Source organism: Eschrichtius robustus, chromosome 10 (assembly GCF_028021215.1).
Source record: "Eschrichtius robustus isolate mEscRob2 chromosome 10, mEscRob2.pri, whole genome shotgun sequence".
In the NCBI taxonomy this organism is placed as follows: domain Eukaryota; kingdom Metazoa; phylum Chordata; class Mammalia; order Artiodactyla; family Eschrichtiidae; genus Eschrichtius; species Eschrichtius robustus.
In genome coordinates, this window is record NC_090833.1 from 78,261,162 (window position 1) to 78,289,018 (window position 27,857).

Consider the following 27,857-nt stretch of genomic DNA (forward strand, 5'->3'; position numbering starts at 1 on the left):
AGGGCAGAAATTGAGACACACATGTAGAGAACAAACGTATGGACACCAAGGGGGGAAAGCCGCGGGGGAGTGGGGGTGGTTGTGTGATGAATTGGGCCATTGGGATTGACATGTATACACTGATGTGTATAAAAGTGATGACTAATAAGAACCTGCTGTATAACAAAATAAATTAAATTAAAAAAAATCCAAGTGGAGATATCATGTAGGCAAATGAATATAGATCTTGAAAATTTATGACCAAAAACCACAATGTGTAAACTGTATTTATTATTTAAAATTTTGTACTTACCTAAGCCTTAAAAAAAAGATTATAGCATAAGAGACGTATAATAAACTGCACATATTTAAAATAAAAAAAAAAGTTCAATTTAAAAAATTTATTTATTTATTTATTTATTTTTGGTTGTGTTGGGTCTTCGTTGTTGAGCACGGGCTTTGTCTAGTTGTGGCAAGTGGAGGTTACTCTTCGTTGTGGTGCGTGGTCTTCTCATCGTGGTGGCTTCTCTTTTTGCAGAGCATGAGGTCTTGGCGCGTGGGCTTCAGTAGTTATGGCATGCAGGCTCTAGAGCGCACGCTCAGTAGATGTAGTACACGGGCTTATTTGCTCCATGGCATGTGGGATCTTCCCGGACCTGGACTCGAACCCGTGTCCCTGCATTGGCAGGCAGATTCTTAACCACTGCCCCACCAGGGAAGTCCAAATTTTAATATTAAGGAGAAGAGCAGTAGTGCTGAATGACCACCATGATGTTTCTGTCACCATATTTTTGATTATTATTTCAGATTAAGGCATAATTTCAAATTTTATTCCTTCATCTTTTAGTCGAATTGCTAAAATAGCATATCAACTTCCTGAAGGAACACTTACTTATATTTCATATTCCTTCCATAATCAAATTTACAAAAGTAATATTCTTTAAAAATCAGGATGTAATTTTATCATACTCTTCTCAAAAGTTTATAATCATGACTAAATGCTTTTTAGATTATTTTTTGTGTGTTTGGTAAGAACACTTAACATGAGATCTACTCTATTAACAAATATTTATGTACACAGTATGGTATTATCTATAGGCACAATGCTGTATAGCAGATCTCTAGAATTTATTCATTTTGCATAACTGAAATTACATACTTGTTGAACAGCAACTCCCCATTTCTCTTTACCCAAAGCCCCTAGCAACTACCATTCTATTTTGTTTCTATGAGTTTGACTATTTTAGATACTTTTTAAGTGGATCATGCCCATATGTCTTTTGTGATTGGCTTACTTTACTTAGCATAAAGTTGTCCAGGTTCATCCATATTGTACCGTATAGCAGGATTTCCTTTGTTGCTAAGGCCGAATAATATTCCACTGCATGTATATGCATTTTCTTTATCCATTCACCCATCTATGGACATTTATGTTGTTTCCATGTCTTGGCTATTGTGAATAATGTTGCAATGAATTTATGAGTGCTTATATCTCTTTGAGATCCTGATATCAATTCTTTTGGATAAATTCCCAGAGTGGGATGGTTGAATCATATGATAGTTCTGTTTTTAATTTTTGAGAAAACTTCATTTCCCATAACGGCTGCATCATTTTACTTTCCCACCAACGGTGTGGAAGGGTTCCAATTTTCCACAGCCTCACCAACAATTCTTAATATCTTTTTTTTTTTTCTTATAATAGCTGTCCTAAATAGATGTGGGGGTATCTCATTGTGGTCTTGATCTGTATTTCCCTAATGGTGATGTTGAGAATCTCTTCCTATACCTATTGGCTATTTATATGTCTTCTTTGCAGAAATGTCTGTTCAAGTCTTCTCCCATTTTAGAATCAGGTTATTGATTTTTTGCTATTGAGTTGTAGCAGCTCCTTACATATTTTGGAAATTTATCTCTTATCTATTTTCTCCCATTCTTCAGGTTGCCTTTTAACTCTGTCAATTATTTCCTTTGCTGTGCAGAGGCAATTTAGTTTGGTGTAGTGCCACTTGTCTATTTTTGCTTTTGCTGCTTGTGCTTTTGGTGGAATATCAAAGAAGTCATTGCCAAAACAAGTAACATGAAGCTTTTTCTATGTTTTCATCTAGGGTTTTACAGTTTCAGGTCTTATGTTTAAATCTTTAATCCATTTTAAGTTTTTTTTTGTGTATGGTGTAAGAGGTCCAATTCCATTCTTTTGCATGTGGATTTCCAGTATTCTCAACACCATTTATTTAATAGACTATCCTTTCCCCATTGTGTATTCTTGAATTCCTTATTGAATAACAGTTGACCTTATATGTGTGGGTTTATTTCTGGGCTCTCTATTCTGTTTCATTGGTCTATGTCTGTTTTTATGCCAGTCCCATACCATTTTAATTATTATAACTTTGTAATATATTTGAAATCAGGAGCGTAATGCTTCCTTCTTTTTTCTTCTTTCTTTCTTTTCTTTTGTGGCCACACCCCACAGCATGTGGGATCTTAGTTCCCCAACCAGGGATCGAACCTGCACACCCTGAATTGGAAGTATGGAGTCTTAACCACTGGACTGCCAGAGAAGTCCCTGTTCTTCTTTCTTAAGATTGTTTTGGGAATTTATGTGATTTTGTATGAAATTTAGGATTATTTTTGCTATTTCTATAAAATATTTCATTGAGATTTTGATAGGATTTGCCTTGAATCAGAACAGCATTTTGGGTAGAATAGACTTTTAACAATATAAATTCTTCAATTCATGAACATAGAATTTTCCTTTTTCCACTTATTTTTGTCTTTAATTTCTTTCAGCAGTGTTTTGTAGTTTTCAGTGTACAAGTCTTTCACTTTCTTGGTTATGTTTATCCCAAAACATTTTATTCTTTTTGATGCTATTGTAAATGGGATTATTTATTAATTTCTTTTTTGGATAATTTGTTGTTAGTGTATACAAACAATGATATTTATATATTGATTTTGTATCTTGCAAATTTACTGAACTCGAACATCCCCACCAACAAAGAAAAATCCAGGACTAGATGGCTTCACTAGTGAATACTATAAAGCATTTAAAGGAAAATTAACATAAATCCTTATCAACTCTTCCAAAAACAAGTTGAAGAATAGACATCTCCAAACTCAATTTTATAAGCCAGCATTATCCTGATATCAAAGCCAGACAAAGATATCCAAGAAAAGAAAAAAATACAGGCCAATAAATCTGATGAATATAGATGCAAAAATCCTTAGCAAAATGTGAGTAAACCAAATTAAACCACATACTTAAAGGCTCATACACCATTACCAAGTGAGATTTAATCCCTGGGATACAAGGATGGTTCAACATATGCAAATCTATTATTGTGATACACGGCATTAACTGAATAAAGGATAACAATTTTATTAGATTAATGTTCAAATTTTTTGTGTAGCAGTTTCTTGTGCACACATGATACTTGGTAAATCCTTGATTTGGGGTAGACAAATCCACTTCTTAGAACAAAATATTTTCATAATTTATATTACTAGATTTTATCAACAAATAAATTCTAAACAACAGTGAGTTTAGAGGAAGGGATCTAAAATCAGCCTCAAACCAGAAATAGGATTTTGGATGGGTATTTGAAAAAGTGTTGGTGAGAGAGGGATAGGAGAAGTAAGATGAAATAACAGGTTTTGGTTACATAGCTATAGACCAAATGCCATGTGAAATATTTTACATTTTCCATTTTAGTTTTTTTTTTCTTTTGTCAGCATTAGAAGTCTAATTAGAATACAATAAACTGTATACATTTAAGTCGCAATTTGATGGTATATGTATACATTAATGACACCATCAGCACAATCAAGACAATTAACAAATCCATCACAAGCAGTTTCATCACAATCCTTTGTAATTTCTTACTCCCACCTCTCCCTACCCCTAGCTTCCTAGGCAACAATTAAACTGTTTTCTGTTCATTAGAGATTAGGTTGAATTTTAGAGATATTAATATACATGGAATCATACGTTATGTACTTTAACTTCTTGCATTCAACATCAAGATGGAGACCTACCCATGTTGTGATATGTATCAGTAGTTTGATTCTTTTTTTACTGAGTAGTACTGAACTGTGTGCAGACACCATAATTTGTTTATCTATTTACTTATCAATGGATATTTGGACTGTTTTAAGTTTTGTGACTATTACCAAAAGCTTCAATGAATATTTGTGTACAAGTCTTTGATTAGACATATAATTTTTCTCTTGGGTAAATGTCTAGGAGTGGAATAGCTAGGTAGCATATATTTACATTTTTAATAAACTATCAGCCTATTTTTCAAAATAGGTACCATTTTCCATTCCATCAGCAAGGTATCAGAGTTCCAGTTATACCAAATCCCTAGCAACACAAGAGAGTTTTTTTTTCAGCATTCTTAGTGGGTGTGTAGTGGTATCTCATTGTTGTTTAAATGTATATTTCCCTAATAGCTAACAAGGTTGATCATTTTGTGTTCTTGTTTGGCATCCATGTATCTTCTTCAGTAAATTATCTGTAAAAACGTTTCTGCCAATTATAAATTGGGTTATCTTCTAGTTATTGAGTTGGAAGAAATATTTACATATTTAAGATACTATACATATAAATTATATGTGCTTGGTAAGGATGTGAAGAAGCTAGATCACTTAAAATTGGTGTTGGGAATGTAAAATGGTATAGCCAATCTGGAAAACAACTTGGTTGTTTCTTAAAAATCTCAACGTATAAGTACCGTACGACATAGAAATTGCACTCTTAGGCATTTATTCCAGAGAAATGAAGACTTATGTTCATACAAAGATGTGGATGTGAGCGTTTATAGTAGCTTTATTTATAAGAGGCAAAAACTGGAAACAACCCAGTTGTCTTTTAAGGGATAAATGTTTAAACAAACTGTGATATATCCATACAATTTAATATTACTCATCAATTAAAAGGAATGAACTTCTGATACATATAACAATTTGGATGAATCTCAAGGGAATTAAACTAAATGAAAAGAGTAACTTCCGAAATGTTAATCTATGATTCCAATAATGTCATCCTTGAAATGACAAAATTTTAGAAATGGAGAACAGATTAATGGTTGGTAGAGGGTAGAACTGTGGGTGAGGGAGAAGGAGGACTGGATAGGAGAGAGGTAGGTATGATTATAAAAGGGCAACACCAGAAGTCCTAGTGGTGATGGACTGTGGGGGAAGCTATATAAACCCATACACTATATAAAATTATATAGAGAACACACACTCATAAGTACTAGTAAAATTGGGGAAACCTGAATAATAATATTGGTGGGTTGTACCATGTTAATATCTAGGTTGTGATATTGCACTATAGTTTTCCAAGATATCACCACTGGGGGAAACTAAGTTAAGGATATCCATGATAGCTCTACTATTTCTTAAAACTGTTTTAAAAACTACAATTATCTTAATAAAAACTTCAATGAAAAAAGTATTTTATAGCGAAGTATAGCACACAACTCTAACTCTTATGTTTAGTTATTACCAAACTGCTTCCAGTTTTTATATTTGGTGTAGCCACCCCTGAATGATCAGTAAAAAATGGGCAAAGCTACAACAGACTGCAGCATTGCCATTGTGATATGACTGTCCACATGTAAAAATGGAATTTAAAAGCCTTTCCACTCCTGGAAAACAACATACTTAACAAGAATTAACATTTTGAGTTCAGGTATATGAATTTTGGTATAACTTGGGCCCTCTTTGTATTGGGAGACTGAGGGGAATGCTCGATCTTCTATGAATCTTTATTCATTAAAACTGAAATTTTGACATTATAAAGACATTCTACTTGAGCAAACTAGTTGAGATTATGTCATAGCAAAAACTGCTATATATTCAGCATCCTTAAGCCTAGATAAGAATACGCTTGTTACTTAATTGGACATCAGCATGCAAAAAAATAAATAAATCTGGACAGAGACCTTACACCCTTCACAAAAAATAACTAAAAATGGATCACAGATGTAATTGAAAACCACAAAAATATAAAACTTCTGTAAGATTACATAGAAGAAAACCTAGATAAATTTGGGTATGGCAATGACTTTTTAGATACAGCACCAAAGCACAATCCACAAAAGAAATAATTGATAAGTTGAACTTCATTAAAATTAAAAACTCTGCCCTGTGTAAAACAAGAAAAAGAGAATAAATAAGTCATAGACTGGAATAAAATAACATTGCAAAGACACAGCTGATAAAGGACAGCTATCCAAAATATACAAAGAATTCTTAAAACTCAACAAGGAAACAACCCAATTAAAAATTGGGCCAAAGACCTTAACACACACCTCACCAAAGAAGATCTAAAGATGGCAAATAAGCATATGAAAAGATGATACACATCATATGTCATCAAGGCATTTCAAAATAAAACATCAATGAGATACCACTACCCACCTATTAAAATGGCCAAAATCCAGAACACTGACAACACCCCAATGCTGCATGTGGAGCAACAGAAACTCTCACTCATTGCTGTGGAAATTCGAAATGATACAGTCACTTTGAAAGGCAGTTTGGCAGTTTCTTGCAAATCTAGGTACTCTTAATATAGGATCTAGCAATCCAACTCTTTAGTATTTACCCAAAGTAACTGAAAAGATGTCTACACAAAAACCTGCACAAGGATGTTTAGAGTGGTCCTAATAATTCAACATTCATTTATAATAACCAAAACTTGGAAGCAACCAAGATGCCCTCCAGTAAGTAAATAGATAAATAAACTGTGGTACATTCAGACACTGGAAAAGTATTCAGTGCTGAAAATAAGATGAGCTATCAGGCCATGAAACGACATGGGGGAACTTTAAACTCACATTACTAAATGAAAGCAGGCTGTTTGAAAAGGCTACATACTGTTTGACTCCGATTATATGACATTTTAGAAAAGGCAAAACTATGGAAATAGTAAAAAAGATCTATGGTTTCCCGGGGTTGGGGTGGGGCAAGGGATGAATGGACAAAGCAGTAAAAATACTCAGTACGATACCATACTGATGTAATAATGCATTTGTTAAAACTCACAGAATGTACAACATCAAGAGTGAACCATAATGTAAACTATGGACTTTGGGTGACTATGATTTGTCCATGTAGGGTTACCCATTGTAAAAAATGTTTCACTCTGGTGGGGGACGTTGATAATTGGAGAAGTTTTGAAAGTGTAGGGACTGGGATTATTTGGTTAATCTCTGTGCTTTCCCCTCAATTTTCCTGTGAACTTTAAACAGCTCTGAAAAAAAGAAAGTCAACAAAAATGTTTTAAAATGAAAATAACATCTGACTTGGAAATATGTTTTTCCTTCAGAAGGGAGATAAACTGTTCTTATTTTAGTTCAGCCCAGTTACAACTGAGAATTTGTATAGGTTTACTGTGAATTACCACCACCTCTAAGAAGGAACTGATAACTGTGCTTGTCCCTCTGGTTACATTTCCATTGCTGCTTCTCTTGTAAAGAATTTGTTTGTTCACACTTCGCAACTAAATTATTCTAGCTGCCTGCCTCTTTTTCCTTCAACCCGTTCCAAACATTACTTGTTTTATAACACCTCTTTAATTTCGTCACTTCCACTTTCAAAATCTATTGCCTTTAGAATGAAGATTTTCAGTTCTCTGTTGTGAAATTAACTGCTCTAACTCCCCTTGTTGTAGACCAATCTAGCAAAACCATCAGTCACACTGCTGTGCCATTGACCTTTATACATTTATACCTCAACACATTTGCCCTTGTCAATCCCTATTTTGCTTTTATAGCCATGTTATCCCAAGTTCCACCTTCAAATTCTGTACATTTTTTTTTATAGGCTGGGTCATATTTAAAGACTGGCACCTTCTCTATGAAGCCTCTTATTATCACTCTAGGTGAAAATGACTTCTTTCCCTTCTTTAATCTCTGAACTCTTACAACTATTCCAATAGACCATGGACATAACATCTACTATACACTTCTTTTCTTATAGTTATTTGAGTTTATATCTTTTCTCCCTGTGTCATAAATTCCTTCAGGATAGAGACTATGTTGTAAATTCCTTACAGGTTCCTTACAGATTGAAACTGAGCATATCACATCTATGATGACGGCTTGAATATAATGACTGTATACTTATTTGTACAATGAATATCTCTAAAATTATGATTTAGTAAATATTGCTGCTTCGTAACAATTCAATTCACATTTATGGGAGGTGTATTTGGATCCAGGACCCGAACAAGGCAGAAAAACTACAGATGTGATTTTAATAGACCATATACTTTCAAGGATTTCATTCTGACAAGAGAGTCAAAGCAAAATTAAATTAACAATATCAGTAAAATAAGATGCTGATTGGTACTGATAAATTGTGTGTGCATAGACAAAAAGTGTTTTTACTAAGTCTTGGGATCATAGGTGTTGATGCCTGACTTGAATCAAAAGTTGAAGATAGGAAAATACACCATATAAAACATTCCAAGAAGGAAGCAAGTAAAGAAACATGAGATTTCATGGTTACCAATGAAGTGCAATATTCATGTGCAGTAAGAGCTGGAAATGAGACACATGGAGAATAAGTAATGGCCTCCAAATTATAGAATCTGGTCCAAAATTACAGGTCTGAAAACCAAAATCCTAGATATCCAGCCCCCTCATCCAAGATTAGAGCACAGGCAGGCCCTTGTGTCAAATGTTAGAAGTCATGATTCTTCCTTTATCCCTTGCATTTTTCCTCAACTCATTTTCTCATTGACTGGGAGAAATATGATCATATTACTTTGCTATTATCAAAGCTTCAAGTCAATATTTTTGTCAAGTATTCAAACCCAGTCATAGCATTAATATATAAACTTGATATTTATTAATCAATAAAGCAAGCTAGGAAAATGCAAGAGTCCTAGATCTGAGGATTTCAAGAAGAATTAAGAGTACGCATGATAGAATAAGATGTGACTTGACTAAGAACACTGCTATTTGGGGCAAAGCAAAGATGTTAGGTGAAGTATCACATTTCATGGATAGGGCGTTTCCCTTCCTTGTGATTTCATAGCATTTTCCCATTAAAATCTGTATGTAGAAAAGATGCCAGAACAATTAAAAGACATTGCACAAAAATAAGTCATGGAAATTGGCATGGTGAAAGTTAAAGCCCCCAGGATTAAACAGACATGATTTTTTCAGCTTTATACAGTTTAATTAACAAAATTCAAGATATTTAAGGCATACAATATAATTTGATATATATACACATCATGAAAGCATTCCCCTCAGTTAATTAATTGATACATTAATCATCTCACATATCTACATTTTATCCCCTCTTTGGTGAGATCATATAAGTTCTACTTTCTTAGAAATTTTCAACTGTTATCAACTATAGTCACCATGTTATACATTAGATCCTAAGACCTTATTCATCTTATAATTGACAGTTTGTACCGTTTTACCACTCTCTCCCTATTTCTCCACTTCCCAGACCCTGGAAACAAGTTTGACTTTTAAAAAAATATTCCACATATAAGTGATATCATGCAGTATTTGTTTTTCTCTGTCTGGCTTATTTTGTTTAGCATAATGCCCTCCAGATTCAACCATGCTGTCTTAAATGGTAGGATTTCCTTCTTTCTCAAGGTTGAACAATATTCCATTGTACATATATATATATATCACATTTTATTATCACTCACCTGCTGACAGACACTAAGGTTGTTTTCACACCTTAGCTGTTGTGAATAATGCTTCAGTGAACATGGGAAGACATATATCTCTTTAAGAGAATGGTTTTGTTTCCTTTGGGTATATACCCAGAAGAGGGATTGTTGGATCATATGGCTGTTGTATGTTTTTTTATTTCTTGAGGGACCTCCATACTGTTTTCCATAGTAGCTGTATGTGGTTACATTCCCCCCAACAGTGTACAAAGAGTCCCTTTACCCATATCCTTGCAAGCATTTGATACCTATTGTCTTTTTTGAAAATAGCCATTCTAACAGCTATAAGGTGATATCACATTGTGGTTTTGATTTGCATTTACCTGATATGTTGAGCATCTTTTCATGTGCCTTTTGGTCCTCTTTATGTGTTCTTTGGAAAAATGTCTATTCAGATTTCATGCCCATTTTTTAATTGGGTTATTTACTTTTTTGCTGTTGAGTTGTATGAGCTTCTTGTATATTTTAAATATTAACCCCTTATTGGATAAGTGGTTTGCAAATATTTTCTCCCATTCTCTAGATTGCCTTTTCACTTTGCTAATCGTTTCCTTTACTGTGTAAAAGCTTTAAGTTTGATGTTGCCCCACTTATTCACTTTTGCTCTTGTTGCCTTTGCTTTTGGTGTGAAATTTTTTTAAAAAAAGTCATTGCCAAGGCTGATGTCAAGGAGCTTGCCCTTTCTGTTTTCTTCTAGGGGTTGTATGGTTTCAGGTCTTACCTTCAACTCTTTATTCCATTTTGAGTTGATCTTTGTATACAATGTAAGATAGTGGTCCAGTTTCATTCTTTTGCATGTGCCATTTATTGAAGAGACTGTCCTTTCTCCATTATATATTCCTGGCTCCTTTGTCAAAAATTAATTGACCATATATGCATGGGTATATTTCTGGCTTCTCTATTCTGTTCCACTGATCTATGTCTATTTTTATGCCAATAACATACTGTTTTGATTACTGTAGCTTTATAATATAGTTTGAAATCAGGAAAAAGCCTCCAGCTTTGTTCCTTCTCAAGATTGTTTTGGCTTTTCAAGGTTTTTTGTGGTTACATATAAATGTTTTTTTTTTTTTAACCTTGAAAAATGCTGTTGGAATTTTGATAGCAACTGATAAAGTATATAGTTAAGGCCATTCCAGGGAGATGCTGGAATATGGTGTTTTTGTCTGCTTCCCCTGTACTGATCCTGGATATATGGGGCACCTGATTAGAAACTTTTTTGTTTGCTGAAGTCCTGGGGGACTTGTGAATGTTTGCCCCATTGGTTATCAGAGGACCTGTTCCTCAGGGGCAGGGGGGTGGACAATAGCAAAAGCTGGGGTGCCAGACATGTGAAAATCTCCTTCCAGGGAAATAATGGTGACTTGCTGAAATGGGTCAGAAGGAGAAGGTGGTGGAAGTACCCACCAGCTTTCTTGATCTCTGGGGAGAATCACAGGCAGGCCCTAGCTGTGCACTGAAATTAGAAGCTGGACCTTCAGGCAGCAGCTTGTAATGTATGCAGTTAGGCCACATTCAAGGAAAGAATGAGAGATGGGCATTTTTGCCTGCTCCCTCTGTGCTGAGCTTGTGGAAAATAGCCATGGTGAGTGCTATCAGGCTGTTAGGAGTTGCTTCTTTTTACAGTTGGTGGCTTTCAGAGTTATATGTTTTGGGGGCCCATCACTTGGGTTGGAGTCTAAAAAGCTGGAGCACTAGACTGTGGTCCAAACCCTTTGTTCTTCAGGGAGAAGCTGGATTTTGGGGGTTCCCTTTTTATTGTATGGCACTGTTACGGGGTGGGATTTAAGGTGAGAGTGTATCTCAGCCTTTCATACCATTTCAATGTGAGTATTTTTTTTATTTGCCCCATCTGTAGTAGTTGATCATCTAGTTTCTGGATTTCCATGAGGAAATTGCTCCAAGTGTAGCTGTACTTTTGGTGCACTCCTGAGAGGAGCAAAGTTCAGGAGCCTCCTACGTTGCCATTTTGATTGACTCTCCCATCTCTACTCATTCTTCAACCTAAACAGATGTGATTTTAAATTTCAATTCTGTCATAGATTCTAATGGTATTAATTAACCTTTCTAGTGTTCAGTTATTTCATCTGCAATCATATGAAAAAAGTATCCTCATCAAAATAACTCATAGGGTTATTTGAAGAGTAAATGAGATAATGGAAAGGACAGAGCAGTTTCTGGCATTTAGTAAGTGTTAAATAGATGTTGATTATGATGATTATTAGTATTTTAATATACTCTTTATCTCCAAATGTGTGTTTTCTGAGTTATGTCAGAATATTCTCTTTGAAATTTTAATAGAAAATATTTATTTTCCCCTTAACTTTTTCTGATACTTTCTCATTATTTTTATATAATATCTCTTATACCTTTTAAAATTCCCTCACCTATTTTTCATTAATTTCAAATTTTTCAAGTTCACATTTCTAGACCTATCATAAATATGTGCTCTTAAACTCTTATTCTAACAAAAATTACACTTACATTTATAATGAATACAAGAAAATGGAGAAGCTGGTCATACTGCATGTTAAATTAATTTTAATTGATTTGAGATGACTACATGCAATCCTTCAGATGTCTAATCTTCTTAAAACTTTGAAAAATATAATTTAAAATTAATTGAAAATACTATTACAGTATTTTTGTTTTAGAAAACATAGAAATAAGGCAAACCAGCAAAAACTATGTTTGTGGTCTATAAAAATAATTTATTTTCTTGTAATTTTTATTTTCATTTGCATAACCACTGGGATCAATTTTATTTGGCCACTGCTTTCCAGTCTATGAAATGCCAACATGGGGAACAAAGAAAGTTTATCACTGTCAGAATATACATGGAAATAATTAGAGATGACTGACTATAATAGCTCTGAGCATATGGTCTCAGGTCTCAGCCTACAATATAAAACGTTTCCCTTATATTTCATATTTTTAAATGATGAAAGCACTTGCTCAAATTTTTTTCTATTTTGGTAATGCCAGTACTATATTAATCATATTTTTGCATGCCTTGCTATTCTGACTTTCTGGGACCTTGGACCTATCAATACTTTAATTGTATTGTGTGACTTTATTATCAGCATTTTATGTTTTGATTTGTTAATTAGATGAGGGAAAAAAGAGGACTGGATTAAGGCAACTGAAATAATTGGAGAATTTTGGATAAACATCCTAGTTTATTCACCTAAGTATATCCTCTATGATAAATATATTAGGCTGTATGTCCAGAGAACTGTGTGATTTCAGCATAGTTTAGTGAAAATTCTTTATATTTCTTTGTATCAGGGAATATTCATTCAGAAAATGAATTTCCAGCAGTCAAAAAATAACATGTTGCAGCCAATCAACCTATTGCAGCAGAAACTCAATTGAAGAAAAACATTACACGTCAAATGGTATCACAACTGATGAGTAATAATGACAAATTAAAAGGCTTAATGTGAATTGAGTATTGCATCCTCTCAAACCTCTAAAACCACAGTCATATGCTAAGAAATTAATCAGAATGCACTTGTTATTTTACAGTGGAAACTTACATGTGGCAAATTGAAACTTACATTATATGTCTTCCCTACAGAGCTCATGAAGTGTCAATAAGGGATGGTACAATGGTGGACAATGAGATATACTAACAACACAAAAAAGTAGGAAAGGGCAACTGAATCTCTGATGTAGATTATGAGATCTAAGTAGGTATATATCCTACATGAAGTAATTATATAGTACTACAATGTACACACATATTTCATATAATAAAGTTGATAAGGTGGTATAATAGAGAGGAAGGAAGGTGGGAAAAGAAAAAGGGAAGTTGAAAACACTTCATATTCAAATAAACACTATCTGTAAGAAATTAATTTGAAAGCATCCAAAAAAACTCTTCACTTTATAAATAATATTTTCTAGTTCTCTTACTAAGGTATCCCAATAAGTAGTGTTACCTATTGCTACAATCTTTTATTCATCCACAGTGCCCCAGTGCTAACCTTATTCTCACTAAAATAAGACAAGCTTCTTAGGAGTTGTGTGCGCCTTGAGCCAGGGAAAATAGAGATAGGACAAGATAATTGAGTTGTTGCCAGACAGTAAGAACATTTTCAGGGATGCAAAGGGGTCAGCTTAAAGGAGCTTTCCTAAACAAGTTGTCATCATCTAAGAATTAAATAAAAAATAATAGTTCTTTGAAAAACCATGAATATATGATGATACTCAAAATATGTTAAAGAATGGATATTTACAAATATATTTCAGGTCTTTATAGAAATTGCTGAATATGAGTATATATCCAAGTTATATGCTTATCTCATTGTACCCAACATTTAAATTTCATCATACTTACTTGATAGTAAGTGATTAGTTCTACTTCTAGATGGGATAGCAAAAATCTAAGCAGGTGAAATCAGTCAACAAAAACATTGGGGACAGTGTAAAGATTTATATTGAATTTGTTAAACCCATGGAAATATGTTTCTCCAATTATTGGTTCCACACTAGAAAAATGACATCCTTAAGGTTTAAATTTTTACCTGATGAATTTCTTGTTTTGTTTCCACCTGTATAATTCCAAATTAGACTGGAGAAATGCTGGTTTGAGTAAATGGATTTCATTCAACACCCCCTTACACTCTAGACACACATAGCCTCTCTCCCCCCTCCCACACATAGACACAAACATACACATTTAGAAAGAGTATAAGGGAAAATTGTATAATATGATAAGGGGATGTAAGATTACCCAGACTGAAAGAAAATTCATCCCTTGGAAAGTTGCACTATGTAAGAAATAGCCAGTAAAATCAAGTTTGGGTAGAATGTTCCTGGAAGCTACACCTAGATCCAAAAGATAATCCTAGGCCATTGACTGCAGTATAAAATCAAAGTTGCCATAGCAGGTATGAGATGGACATTATGCTTCATTTCATTAAGAAAATGTATTTGTAACCCTGGGATGAAGAAATGAGTATATTACTGAAAATGTTATGTACTTTATGTAATATAAATACAGTAATGGATTTTTGGAGACATTGCATTGTGTGTATATATTTGTTTAAAGTTGACTTGAATGGTTAGATTAATCTGTTATTAAATTTATAACTATACTCTATCACACTTATAAGCATTGCCTAAGTGCACAGGAATATTTTGCTCATAAAATTTATATACTTGCTGTGTTAGATGTTCAAAGTGATTAAGATAATCAGATAAGATTGTAGCTTAATGTCTAAGTGAATTTGTTTAATTAAGTATGTAAATAGAGGTAAATGTTTAAACAGATTTTAATCTTGAAAATGTATGTTAGTTGAACATAAATTGAAACCAAGTAAAATGATTAATTTTATAATTACTAGAGTTAAAAAAGCTTAAAGATTCAAGAAAACTAATTTAAAATTTTTAACATATAATAATTGAAATATTAATTAAAACAGAAGTAACTGGGGCTTCCCTGGTGGCTCAGTGGTTAAGAATCCGCCTGCCAATGCAGGGGACACAGGTTCGAGCCCTGGTCCGGGAAGACCCCATATGCCGCGGAGCAACTAAGCCCGTGCGCCACAACCACTGAGCTTGCGCTCTAGAGCCCGCGAGCACAACTACTGAAGCCCACGCTCCTAGAGCCTATGCTCCACAACAACAGAAGCCACCGCAATGAGAAGCTTGTGCACCGCAACGAAGAGTAGCCCCTGCTCACCACAACTAGAGAAAGCCCATGCGCAGCAACAAAGACCCAACGCAGCCAAAAATAAAATAAATAAAAATTTTAAAAAACAAACAAAAGTAACTGAAACTATTTCTTACTGTGTAAATATGTCCTCCTTAGACATTAAAAAACAAAAGACCATACAGACTTTAATTACATATCTTTTACATTTGCTATAATATTTATTTTGCATTATAAGTATATAACATTTTATTTATTTCATTTTGAAGTAGCATTAAGGATGTTCAACAATGTTTTAAAAATCTCGGGTTTCTAATTGTGAAATTTTGTCAACCAAAATCTTCACATTCATATTCTATGACTAAGAACATACTTAAGTAGCCATGAGATAAAGATTACCAAACCTACTTCTGAATGAAGCTAACTGGGAAATGAAAGAGGAAAGGCAGATAAATTAAGTTAAATATAATGAGTTTTATTAATACAGCTATGCTAAGATTAAATATATATATATATATAGGATCCCTTGTTTAACTAGATGAGGTGAAATCAAATATTTTATAGCTATTTCAAGGAAAGAAAAAATTAAATTTAAAAAGTACATTATCTCATTTCTATACTTTAGATATCTAACACACCAAAACTGGTACGTTCTAGTGATTTCAAGATTAATCAAAATATTTCTACATCATTCTAAGAGAAATATAATTTCTTTCTCTCCTCTCTCCCTCCCACCCTCTATGTTTTTCTTTCTCTTTCCTTTTTTCCCTCTTTGCTTTTCTCCTTTCCTTCACTTCCATCTTTCCTTCCTTCCAATGACTATCTCATTGTCCAGATATCCAGGATTTGGGTAGTTAAGATTTATATTGGAGGTGTTACGCACAAAGGGATATTATGTCTCTAACTACTGGTTCCACATTGGGAAAGTCACATCTTTTAAAGTTTGAATGCTTTATCTGATGGAATCATTTTTTACCTTGTATAATTTAGAAAGTAAATAGCCAGCTAAAAACTGGTTAAATATTATTTTATTCAACTCCTTGTAAACACACACACACACACACACATACACCCAAATCAGAAGGAAAAATAAACACTTTTTCTTGGTACTAGACAAATGCAAAAATCTGTGACAGTTGCCAACTACTATAAATCCTAGATAGAAAGGAGTGAGATAAACTGACTGTACCACTTCAGATTTTAAGTAACGTAGGGATTTTCTACACATCAACTCATTTATTTCAAAAGACAGATCCAGTGATACTCTGATTGTTACAGTGATGCCTAGATAACAGGCCAGACAACTGGAAAATCAGGACACAGCATTTTAGAGACTTAATTTACCAGTTTGGAATGACCATATATGCTGTCTATCCTCAGGCCTCCTAACTGAAAGAGAATTTAGAGAAGTTCCTTTTTAAATGGAGAATAAGTTAGATGCATCAGTATATCATTTTATATACTTTGACTATCTTTCCTGAACCTGCCCAGAGTAGAGCAAAATAATATAAAAAGGATGTTTTTGAGACAATAAGCCATAGTAGAATCCATAGACTGACCCAGTTGAGTCCCCTTTCCCTTTCCTTTCAAACAGTTTATTAATAGTTTTTAAGGGAACCTACATGAACTAATCCATAAAAACTTTAAAAACTAAAATTTTAAAATGGGGGTGTATTATTTCTCAATTTTGAGCCAATGTTTTCTACATTCTGCTTTATGAGCAGAGAACGGGACTCTGCAAAAACACATTGCGAGCTAACTATATCCATGGTGACTAGAACATTGACAAAAAGTAAATAAATAATAAGCATGCATTGTATAAATTAATAAATGCATATGTTGTAAAATTTAAACAATACAGAAAACTGTGAAGAAGTGAGTAGAAAATAGTTATCTTAAATCTCTCACTGGGAAACTATGCATCGTTAACCTTTAGAAAGCACCTTTCTTAGACACCCATGTCTATAAACAATTGATAAAAAATCCATTTAGATAGAAAGCACTTAGTAAAGTGGAATAAAACTATTAAGATTATCTTTATAAAATACTAAATTCATTTTAATGTAACTAAAGAAAGACAAACTAAAGTAAAAAGGATGGAATTACTGAACATGAGGTAAATGTTTATCATGTGAAATATTAGTTCTTAAAAAAGAGGTGAAAACTGACAAGCAGATCACATGAAAAATTTGTTCCACTGACCTTTTTATGTGTATACTGTTATAAATTTTTAAAATGTCTTTAAAATAAGCATATGGACTCCAGTTCATCACAGTTCCACACTCTCCCATTTGCTTTAAATCCAATTATTTCCTTCCTTTTACTACATGCATCTGGTAGCATTTGCATTTGTGACCCCTGTTTAAAGATCTCTATAAAATTAATGAAAAATGTTTTCATGGACACTTGAAGTAGCTGAGCCTTTATTATTTGATAAACATCTCAGGAACAGAATTGTAAATATATTGTTCTTTAAAAAATTAAATCTATAAGGCTTGTCTCTATAATACGATCAATAGAACAAAATATAGCTGGTTTGCTACATGACCCAGAAAAGTGTTTCATTTCCTCAAATTTCCTTAGCAGAGATATGCCTTTATTTTGGGTTACACTAAAAGTAAAATTTATTTTTAAGAATATATTTTAAATTACTTCCCACAATGCCACTGTGCCTAGTATAATCATTTATACAAATCTGTTCTTTAGTTCTGTTCAGTGGTTACTGACTGAATTTTAACTATATGTCAGCATCTGTACTAGCAACAGGAAATGCAAAGTAGTATATGAATATGTCTTGGTCCTCAAATAACTTACTGCAATTTATGCTTTGAGATCTTTTATATTTACAAAACAATCTAAAATAGGCATATAGTCTGAGATTCCCTTGACAAGGCCATGTTATAATTATTCCATTTACTATAGAGTAGATGGATTAAACAATCCAGGAATATCTTTTTTTCCTAAAAAAATCTACAGCAAATTCTGTTCGGCAACTAGCTTGTTTGTCAACTATCTGTCTATCAATCAATCTGTTCTATCTAACTTTTGTTAAGAGAAAGAGGTGAATAGCAATACTGAGACTACTTAAGAATAACTCTATCAAGTCACTAAACATATCAAGATATGTTCAAATTATATATCAAGGGATCCTCAATTTATAATCCAAGACAAATTGAAAGAAAAAAGAGGGCGGAGTGCTCAGACATGCTTTTATTCCCTCTCCCAGTCCAGTCCTAGTACGTGATTGGAGAGGATTGGTGTTAAGTTGTAAGCAGCCTCCTTCTTGTGTTCTCCGTGGATGAAGAAGTCTTCTATACACTAGCTCAGAGATTTCAGAAGAGGGCACAGTATAGCTCTGGTAATGTCTATCATTGTAGTAGAGATAAGAGATTGGGGAAAGTGCAACCTGTTTGAACTGAGTCTCTTGATTTTATTTGTTTTTAAATTTAAAAACAATTTCTAATCAAGCGTAGTAACTCCACCGTTATTTTTCCTGAATTAGAAGGGCCTCAGACGTCAAGATATTAATTATACGTTATTTTCATTTAAAAGTATTCTGAAAATTTGTGGGCAAGACTATGGAATCGAGATAACTACTAAACATTTGATGATACTTAGGAAAGAAAAAAGAGCCAAGGTTTACAGAGTAACTATTCATTGTTGAGTGCTGAGCTAAGTTTTTTGCATACATTTTGTTTGCTTTACTGATTACAACTGTGCGAGGCATTTTATTCTTATCTCAAATTTGTAGCTGAAGAAACAAAAATGTGAAGTTTAACTAATTTTCCCAAAGGCTCAGCATGTAATAGAGTTGGGACTAAATTAAGGTCTGACTAGAAGCCCAGTCCATGAATTTCCCATTCTTGTTTGCCCAGCTGTAAAATTAGGAAAACTATCTCTTAGGTTTTTCCAGACCTACAATCTAAACATTCACATAACTGCTTGGAAGGCTACGCAACAAAGGAAGTCTTCAACAGCTAGAGACATAACTCCACCACTTTTTAATTTACTTTTTATATATATTTCACCCATACAGGTATGTGTCTGATCTTCCTGACTACAAAATAAGCTGGAGAACTCTTAAGAAAGCTATTGTCCTCTGTCTCTTTCCTACACTTCTTCCCTATTTCTCACTTTCTCTTAACCAAAAGTTATTTGTGGTACCAGACAGACCTAATGTAGAGTACACATCAGTTTATTATCAACATTATTAATATTTGGTATTTGTCTCCGGAGTTTGTGGCACCATAAAATCTTAAAGAAAACACACACACATACACACACACACACACAGACACACACACAGACATGGCAGTTTAGCCTGAGGGGATTTTTATTTACTAGGTTTCTGGTGTACAATTAAAATGAAAATAACATGTTAAAACAAGCACACATTGCTGATTTTAATCTGCCTCAACAGCAACCATCTGTTAAGGTAAAACATGCACTGCTGCTCTCAGCAGTGCAAGCCTTTACCAAATGTCTGTGACAACAGAAGGGAAATCTAAATTCAGAACGTAATTTTGAGTGGGAAACAGTGAAATGTCCTTTGAACAGGTCAACGTCATTTCTATAGCCTCCTGGCCTGAGAATAAACATGTACTATGGTATGGTACTATTTAAAACATGACACTGGAAAAAGTTCTTTACTGATTTAGAGTTCAGATGGCCATGATTTCCTTAGAAGACTAAGAAAAAATTTCCTAGGCATTCACATATTCTTTATTTGTCTCCTAGTATGTTTCTCTTCTTTGCATTGTTCCATAAGGATATGTTGGATGAAAAATCTAAAATTATTTCAAAGGTCCTTAGTATCCCCTGGAAAGAAAATCTTTCACTATTTTGTTCATCTCATTCTTTGGATACTTTTGGCAGTTCTATACCTCTATTAATACTTTTCTTCCTTGTTTTTGCAGTACTGGAAAGTTCTAGGTCTCTTCTGACCACCTGTAAATTTCCTTTTGTGCGAGTGGAAGCTTTTTTGCTTCCTATTTAATAAATATAGGCATTATACATTCTTTTTTGTATTGCATTTTCTCTTTAAATACTACCTTGGAGATATTTGGATCCCTTTACTTACCTGTAAGAATGTAAAATTTGTGGTATTATCCCTGACTTACTTTCTAAGTTCCAGCATTTCCAAGTAACAGGTATTTTTACCTTGTGATAGAACTGTATTCCACTGATTATCTAAATTTAATAACATCTCACATTTTTCTTCATAAAGTTACATGTATAATAATTCCAGAGATAGCTTGAACTCCAGAATAGTTTAAACTGGTTATGCAGTGGTGTCTACATCTCCACTCAACATACCTTGGCACTGGCCTTGTCTTTAGGCTGGTAGTAAGGTAGCTTCCATAGCTCTGGGCATCACACCTAGACACGGAATGGCTCAAAGTAAAGTGATGAACCAGCTTTTCCTATGATTTTTTATTAGAAAGAAGTAGTGTTACACAAAACCAGTTCTACCTTATCCCACCAGTAGATTTCCCTTCTCTTGCAACTGGCTGGAACTGAGACTAATCTTTGAAACACTGAAAACAATGACTGGCTTAGACTAATCACCTGGTATTGATTGGATGTTGGAGAGGCAATAACAGTATCCACTACTACATGATCTCCTGTCTATCCCCACCTGCCAAAATTCCACTAATCCTTCAAAGTGCCTATCTTCTATTGAACTTTTCATGTCTACTACTGATAAAACCCCCATATCTTTTTTTTGTCCACACTACCTAGATAACTTCTACCATCTACTGATTTGTAGACAGACATTTCTATATGTCTTAGCTAACTTAAATATTCCTTTTGCCCTATTAGTTTGTAGAACAACTTCACATTGAGAGTTAGACATGAAGTCCACTGGCTCTATAGTCCAGCAGCCCTCACTTCAGGCTGAGGCTTACTGTACGCTCTAATATCTCCATGTAAGTTCCAAGAGGGGCTCTCCTAGATAGTCTCTGGAGCACCGCTACCTGAACCTCTGCCTTAGCTCTGCTCTTGCTGTTATCATTGTCTGATTAACTGGCTCTTTACTGCATAGGGGGTCACAGTGTATTCTCCTGCACAGATAAGTTGACAGCCTTACCACAAGGACAAATCCTAAATGACATGAAAAAAATCACTTTGAAATATAAAAATTAAATTGATAATATACAGATATCTAGACTTTATTGGAAATATACAGGGAAAATACCAATGCAGAGTAAGTATTTAAGGAAATATAGTATACACTATTTTAAAACCACAAAACATAATCAAATATTTACTTATTTCATAAACTATTTAGTCCATAATGGCATAGATGTAAACCAGAATATATGTATGTTATTTGGGATCAACTATCTTTCTTGGGATGTTTCTAGCCACTAGAGCTAGGTAACTCATATTTTTACAACAAGGCATTTTATTTATTTTCATGTCTTAATATTGTTATAAAAAATTCTAGGTTGTCTAGATAAGGACTCACTTAATTCATATAAGAATAAACTATTTGGAAGTAAAGATTTGTAAACCTATATGATTGTATATATAAACTTGTCTGATTTTATGATAGGATAGAAAGCAGTTTTTTCACATGCCCATTACATGGAGTTCACATTACAACTGCCTTCTGAAAATTTCTGAGAAACATACTCATTTGCCATATGCAGATGAAATTAAATAATCTGTCAAAATGTCAGATAAATAGACATATATGCAAAGAAAAGAAGTGCTCCTATATTTCAGTAAATTTTTTTGTCCTTTTTCTGGTAATGCAAGTGTCTCTGGAAATTTTTATCTGTTCAGAATTATAGACATATATTTAACTCTGAATCTTTGATGAGAAAAATGAGAAGACAAAGAACAATCCGTCTAGGTTTTATTGTTTCACTGATATCACTGAACACAATATGAACACAAGTAATCCTCTGATTACTATAGCTTTTCGTGACATGAAATATGTTGCTTTATAGATGGAGGAAAATTAAATTAGATTTAATTCTTGGAAGTCATAGTTTTAGTGTTTAGGCTCCATTACCTTTTTAGGGAACAACTTAACTTTCTCTGGCTGTTTAGAAGTTTGACTACACACGACCAGGAGATGTACGGGATTTAAATATGAAATATTTGAACAGAATAAAAAGGTAAAAATTACATGCTCCTCTTTAAGAAACAAAAAACATAAAGAAGTAATTTGGGAGAAAATATGAATGATTCATCTATGAAGGCACAGAATAACAAATAAATAAATTGTTCAGAAAAATTATCTGAAGCCCGATGAAGTGGCTTATGGTCAATATCACAACACTTAATTGATTATTTTTTAAGATAAAAGTGGAGTCTGGCAAGACACATGAGCAAGGAAGGGCAGCTTTAATATTTCAATTATGGGAAAACTATAGCATTAAGATTTACACAATGGGACTTCCCTGGTGGTGCAGTGGTTAAGAATCTGCCTGCCAATGCAGGCACACGGGTTTGAGCCTTGGTCCGGGAAGATCCCACATGCCACGGAGCAACTAAGCCTGTGCACCACAACTACTGAGCCTGCGCTCTAGAGCCCACGAGCCACAACTGCTAAGCCCGTGTGCCCAGAGCCCCTGCTCCGCAACAAGAGAAGCCACTGCAATGAGAAGCCCACACACCGCAATGAAGAGTAGCCCCCGCTCGCCGCAACTAGAGAAAGCCTGCGCGCGCAGCAACGAAGACCCAGTGCAGCCCAAAATAAATAAATTAATAAATTAATTTTTAAAAAAGACTTATACAATGATTCTAGGAACTAACCAAATCAAAACAAACCTAAATGAAACAAACCAAAACAAAACAACAAACCCATGAATAAACACTTAAGAAAAGATTTAACTATTGTGAATAATGTTGCAATAAATATGGGCGTTCAGACAGCTTTCTGATATCCTGATTTTGTTTTTCTTAATATATACACAGAAATGAGATTGTGGGATCAGCCAAGATATGGAAATACCTGAGTCCATCAATGGATAAATGGATAAAGAAGAGGATATACATATACATATATACATATGCACACGCGCACACACACACACACACACACACACACATACATACATACACACACACGTACAATGCAATATTACTCAGCCATGAGAAAGAAGGAAATCCTGCCATTGGTGACAACAGAGATAGACCTTGAGGTCATTATGCTAAGTGAAATAAGTCAGACAGGGAAGAACAAGTAATGTACGAAAATCTGAACTTGCATTTATAGTGTTTGAAGTGGTGACTGCTAGGGGCTTGGGGGTATGTTGGTCAGGGGGTGCAAACTTCCGGTTAGAAGATCAAAAAGTTCTGGGGATCTAATGCATGACACTGTAGTTAAAATTGAAGTACAGTATTGTATACTTGAAAATTGCTGAGAGAGTAGATCTTAAATGTTTTCACCACAAAAAAAGAAATGGTAATTTTGTGATATGATGGAGGTGTTAGCTAATGCCACAGAGGTAATCATATTGCAATATGTAAGTGTATTAAATCAATATGGTTTACACCTTAAACTTACATGACGTTATGTGTCAATTATATCTCAGTAAAGCTGCGGGTAGGGAAAGCTTTGAGAAGCTTCTCTGAAGAAGGAATGCTATACAGGCTTAGTACGTGGGGTTAGTTAGTAGCTTTAGCCTGGGGCAGAGAGCAGCCAAAGGGAAGCAGGGAGAGTTTAAAAAAAAAACTTTTTAGATATTATTCTTGCCTTCTGTTCAGTGCTCTGAGACAATCATTGACTTTTCTCACTGCAATGGACCACCAGTGCTAATATCTACATAGAAAGAAACAGCAAAAGGGTAGGGTAAAGTATTAAAAAAAATAAGGACTGAAAAACAAGCTACACTGGGACAATTTCCCACCGTTTCCCCCCAAACTGCTAGATTATAGCCTTATAAACTAGAGTGATGACGTCCTTTCTGTTATAATAATTTAACACAATATATGTATATATGTATGCAATATGTATATGTATGTATACACATATGCATATACAATATGTATAGATACATATAAAATATATAGAACTATGTATATGTGTGTATATAATGTATATATAATCACACTGACAAGCTGAGATTGAATAATGATACTGAAAAAATATACATAAGCAGATATTCACATTAGTAATTAAAATAAACCTTAGCATAAGAAGCATTAAAAAAATATACCTAGCATGTTTTTATCAAGACACAAAGGAAGAAACATAGCTAAGTCAACCTTAAAAAGAGAGTATAAAATGAAAATAGGTGGTAGGATAATAGTTGGCTTGCTCACCAGTGTCAAGATAAGTTGTAAAATGATAGCAACAAAAATAGTGTTGAAATGGAACAAACACAGGCAAATACACATATGGAACAGTATAAAAATTTTGGAAGCATACCTATGTGTGCATGAAAATTTAATTAAAAAAATGAAATTGACATTATAAATTAACAGGAAAATGATGAGTTCTTTAGTAGATAGTATTGGGATATTGTTTCATTATAGAAAAATAATATAAAACAGGATCACTTACTTTAATGTGGACTATATAACATGAACTGTATATGAAATGTAAAATTAAAAGATTATTAGAAAACAATATAGGAACTTATATCAATGACCAAGAATAAGGAATAACTCTTTTCCTATTTTTTATAATTAAGAACACCATGGATAGTATTAAGCAGATTACAGAAAGGAAGAACACACTTACAGTGTATAAAGCCAGCAAGGGACTCATTGCTATCTATAATGGGCAAGCAACTTATACGGATCAACAAGAACAAGACAGTAACCTTAAAAGATAAATTGGCATTGTATATAAATAAGTAGTGTATTAAGATGGAATCCCAAAAGCTAACAAAGAGCTGATCAAATTCTTAATTAATGAGAGAAATGCAAACTGAAAGAAAAATTAGCTATCATATTACACCCATTAGATTATTAAAACTAAGAAAATATATACTACTAAGTGTTGATGATGATGTACAATACAGATGCCCACACATCCTACCAATGGCACTACTCTGGGGAACCAACCAGCACCACTTAGTTAATCAATTTAATTATATTAATATACTACAAACCAACAGTTCGATATCTGAGTACACAGCACAAAGATATGTTCACACTCTTCCATAAATGGAAATACACAAGCCTCTTCATGGTACAGTATTATTCATGGCAACAGGGAGGTGGAGTCAAATAGAGTCATATCATGGAGAATTATGAAGCAGTTAAGTGTAACAGAGATATGCAATATAGCCAAATAATCTATAGATTAAAAGAGAGAATGTAAAACTCAAGCCAAAATGTAAGGTGAAAATCAAGAGTATGACTATGGCACAAAATTCAGAGTATGAAATCCTTTTTATTTGCTATTGGTAGAAGACATATTAATTAGTCGACCAGTATAAAGAAAAAAAAAAAAACACTCAACTTGCAATTCTGCATCCATACAATAAAAATAAAAGCAATTACTCCTGAGAACTGAGATTTATTCTGGAAATGAGGCAGAGACCTATTTCATATACTCATCCTCACAGAGGAAATATTGTAATGTGATAAACAACATCATGCACCATACAATAATGAGTTTCAAAGGGCCATATTTTGTAAGGAACTCATGTCTCACTCAGTAAGCTAACACCAAAAAACAATTCAAGGTAAAAGAGATCAACTTGCTTTATTTAAGGATAATCATAGACTCCAGCCAATGGTTGCTATAGGTTGACGCCAGGTAATTTTTCAGCACTCATTTAGAGGAATGGTTAGAACACAATTGTAGGAAACCTCTACACATACATATTTTTCCTCTCTCCCAGACATTTAATATTTATTGAATTTCAGTGAGATCAAAAGTTAGAAATGAGTTAAGCGCAGTTGTCATGCTTTAATATCAGCCAACAAGGGTTGTAGATTTGATATTATCTTTGGAATCTTGAAAGCCCAGAAAGGTCACATCCCCAATGGAGCATATCATTGATTACTATTGATTCTCCAAAAGATCACCAAAAAAACATACTGAAAAATCAAAGATTGGGCCATTAGTCCTACCACAGTCAGAAATAACGCACCTTGATAGAGTTTTAATAGTGTCGAAGAAAGGGGAAGACAGAGGAGGTTATTTATAAGGTTTTAGGAGCTGAGCTGAATCAGTTTAAGACGGGTGTTGTAGGAAGGAAAATAGGTTGAGATTGTGCAGAGTTTATTACATAAAGCTTTACATTGGTGGTAACGAGTTGAGGGTCTAGCACTGAGTCTTGATGAGTAATAAGTAATGCATTAGTTTTTAAAAGACAGCAATTATAGTTAAATCATAGTCTAATCTTTGGGACTATTTATGTTCTGGAAGAAAATGGCTAATATGCTTTCTCATTGTTATTGAGCACAGAAACAGAAATGTACACCTAGTCCTCATATAGTCTAAATTAAGGACAAGAAATTATATTGGTTTCTGATCCAATCACTTTGCTCCCAAATTTGTCAAGGGAGTATAAAGAAAAAACATCCAGAATCATTATAGGAAGTAAATTTGTTTTTATATTTTAATGCATTAAAATACGGTAATGAAAATTTAAACAGTAAGTACTACCACATACCTATTAGAATGACTAACCCCAAAAAAGTGATAATAAGCCATTTCTGGAGAGAATATGGAACAAAAGGAACTCTTACTTATTGCTGCCAGGAATGCACAACAGTAGAGTTCTTTGGAAGACAGTTTTGAAGTTACTTACAAAGCTAAACATAATCTTACCATGTAATCTAGCAATTACACTCCTAGGGCATTTGTGCAACTTATTTGAAAATGTATTTACATGCTGAAAACTGCATGAGATATTTATAGAAACTTTATTCATAATCACCAAAACCCAGAAATAACCAAGATATCCTTCAATAAATGAATAGATGAACAAACCATCCTGCATCCTTGCAATGGAGTAGCATTCAGCAATAAAATAAAATTGAGCAGACTTCCAGTTTCTAGTTCCATAAGTAGGGAGCTTGGAAGTTGCCACTGTGTACTAAAAGCAAGTAGAAAGCTGAGCAAACTGAAAAAATCAACTGTTTTTGGATCTAAAAGAGCAAGGGCACAGGACAAACCACTGCTGCACAATTATCCAGAGCAGAGACTCAGGAGCAGAAACTGTCATAGGATCCAGGACTGGAGTAGGAGTATCTGAGCTGTAGTTGATGAATTTCTGGAAGCTCAATGTGAAAAACCTTGAGAGTTAAAAACTGCAGGGGGACCCAGCCATAGGGCCCCCCACCCCACAATTTTGTGAGATTTATCTCCAGAAACTCAACCGAATTCTCACAATAAATATTAGAGAAAAATTTTTGTGTGCTTCCTGCATGGAGAGGGGAAAAGGGACCATGTTGAAATATGAGACTGCATTCTGCCAGAAAGTAAAGGAATTATTTTAAAAATTTCATAATGGTGAACCACCTCAGCTTTCTATAGAAAATTTTTTAAAAATACTAAAAACCACATGGAACCACAAAAGACTCTGAATA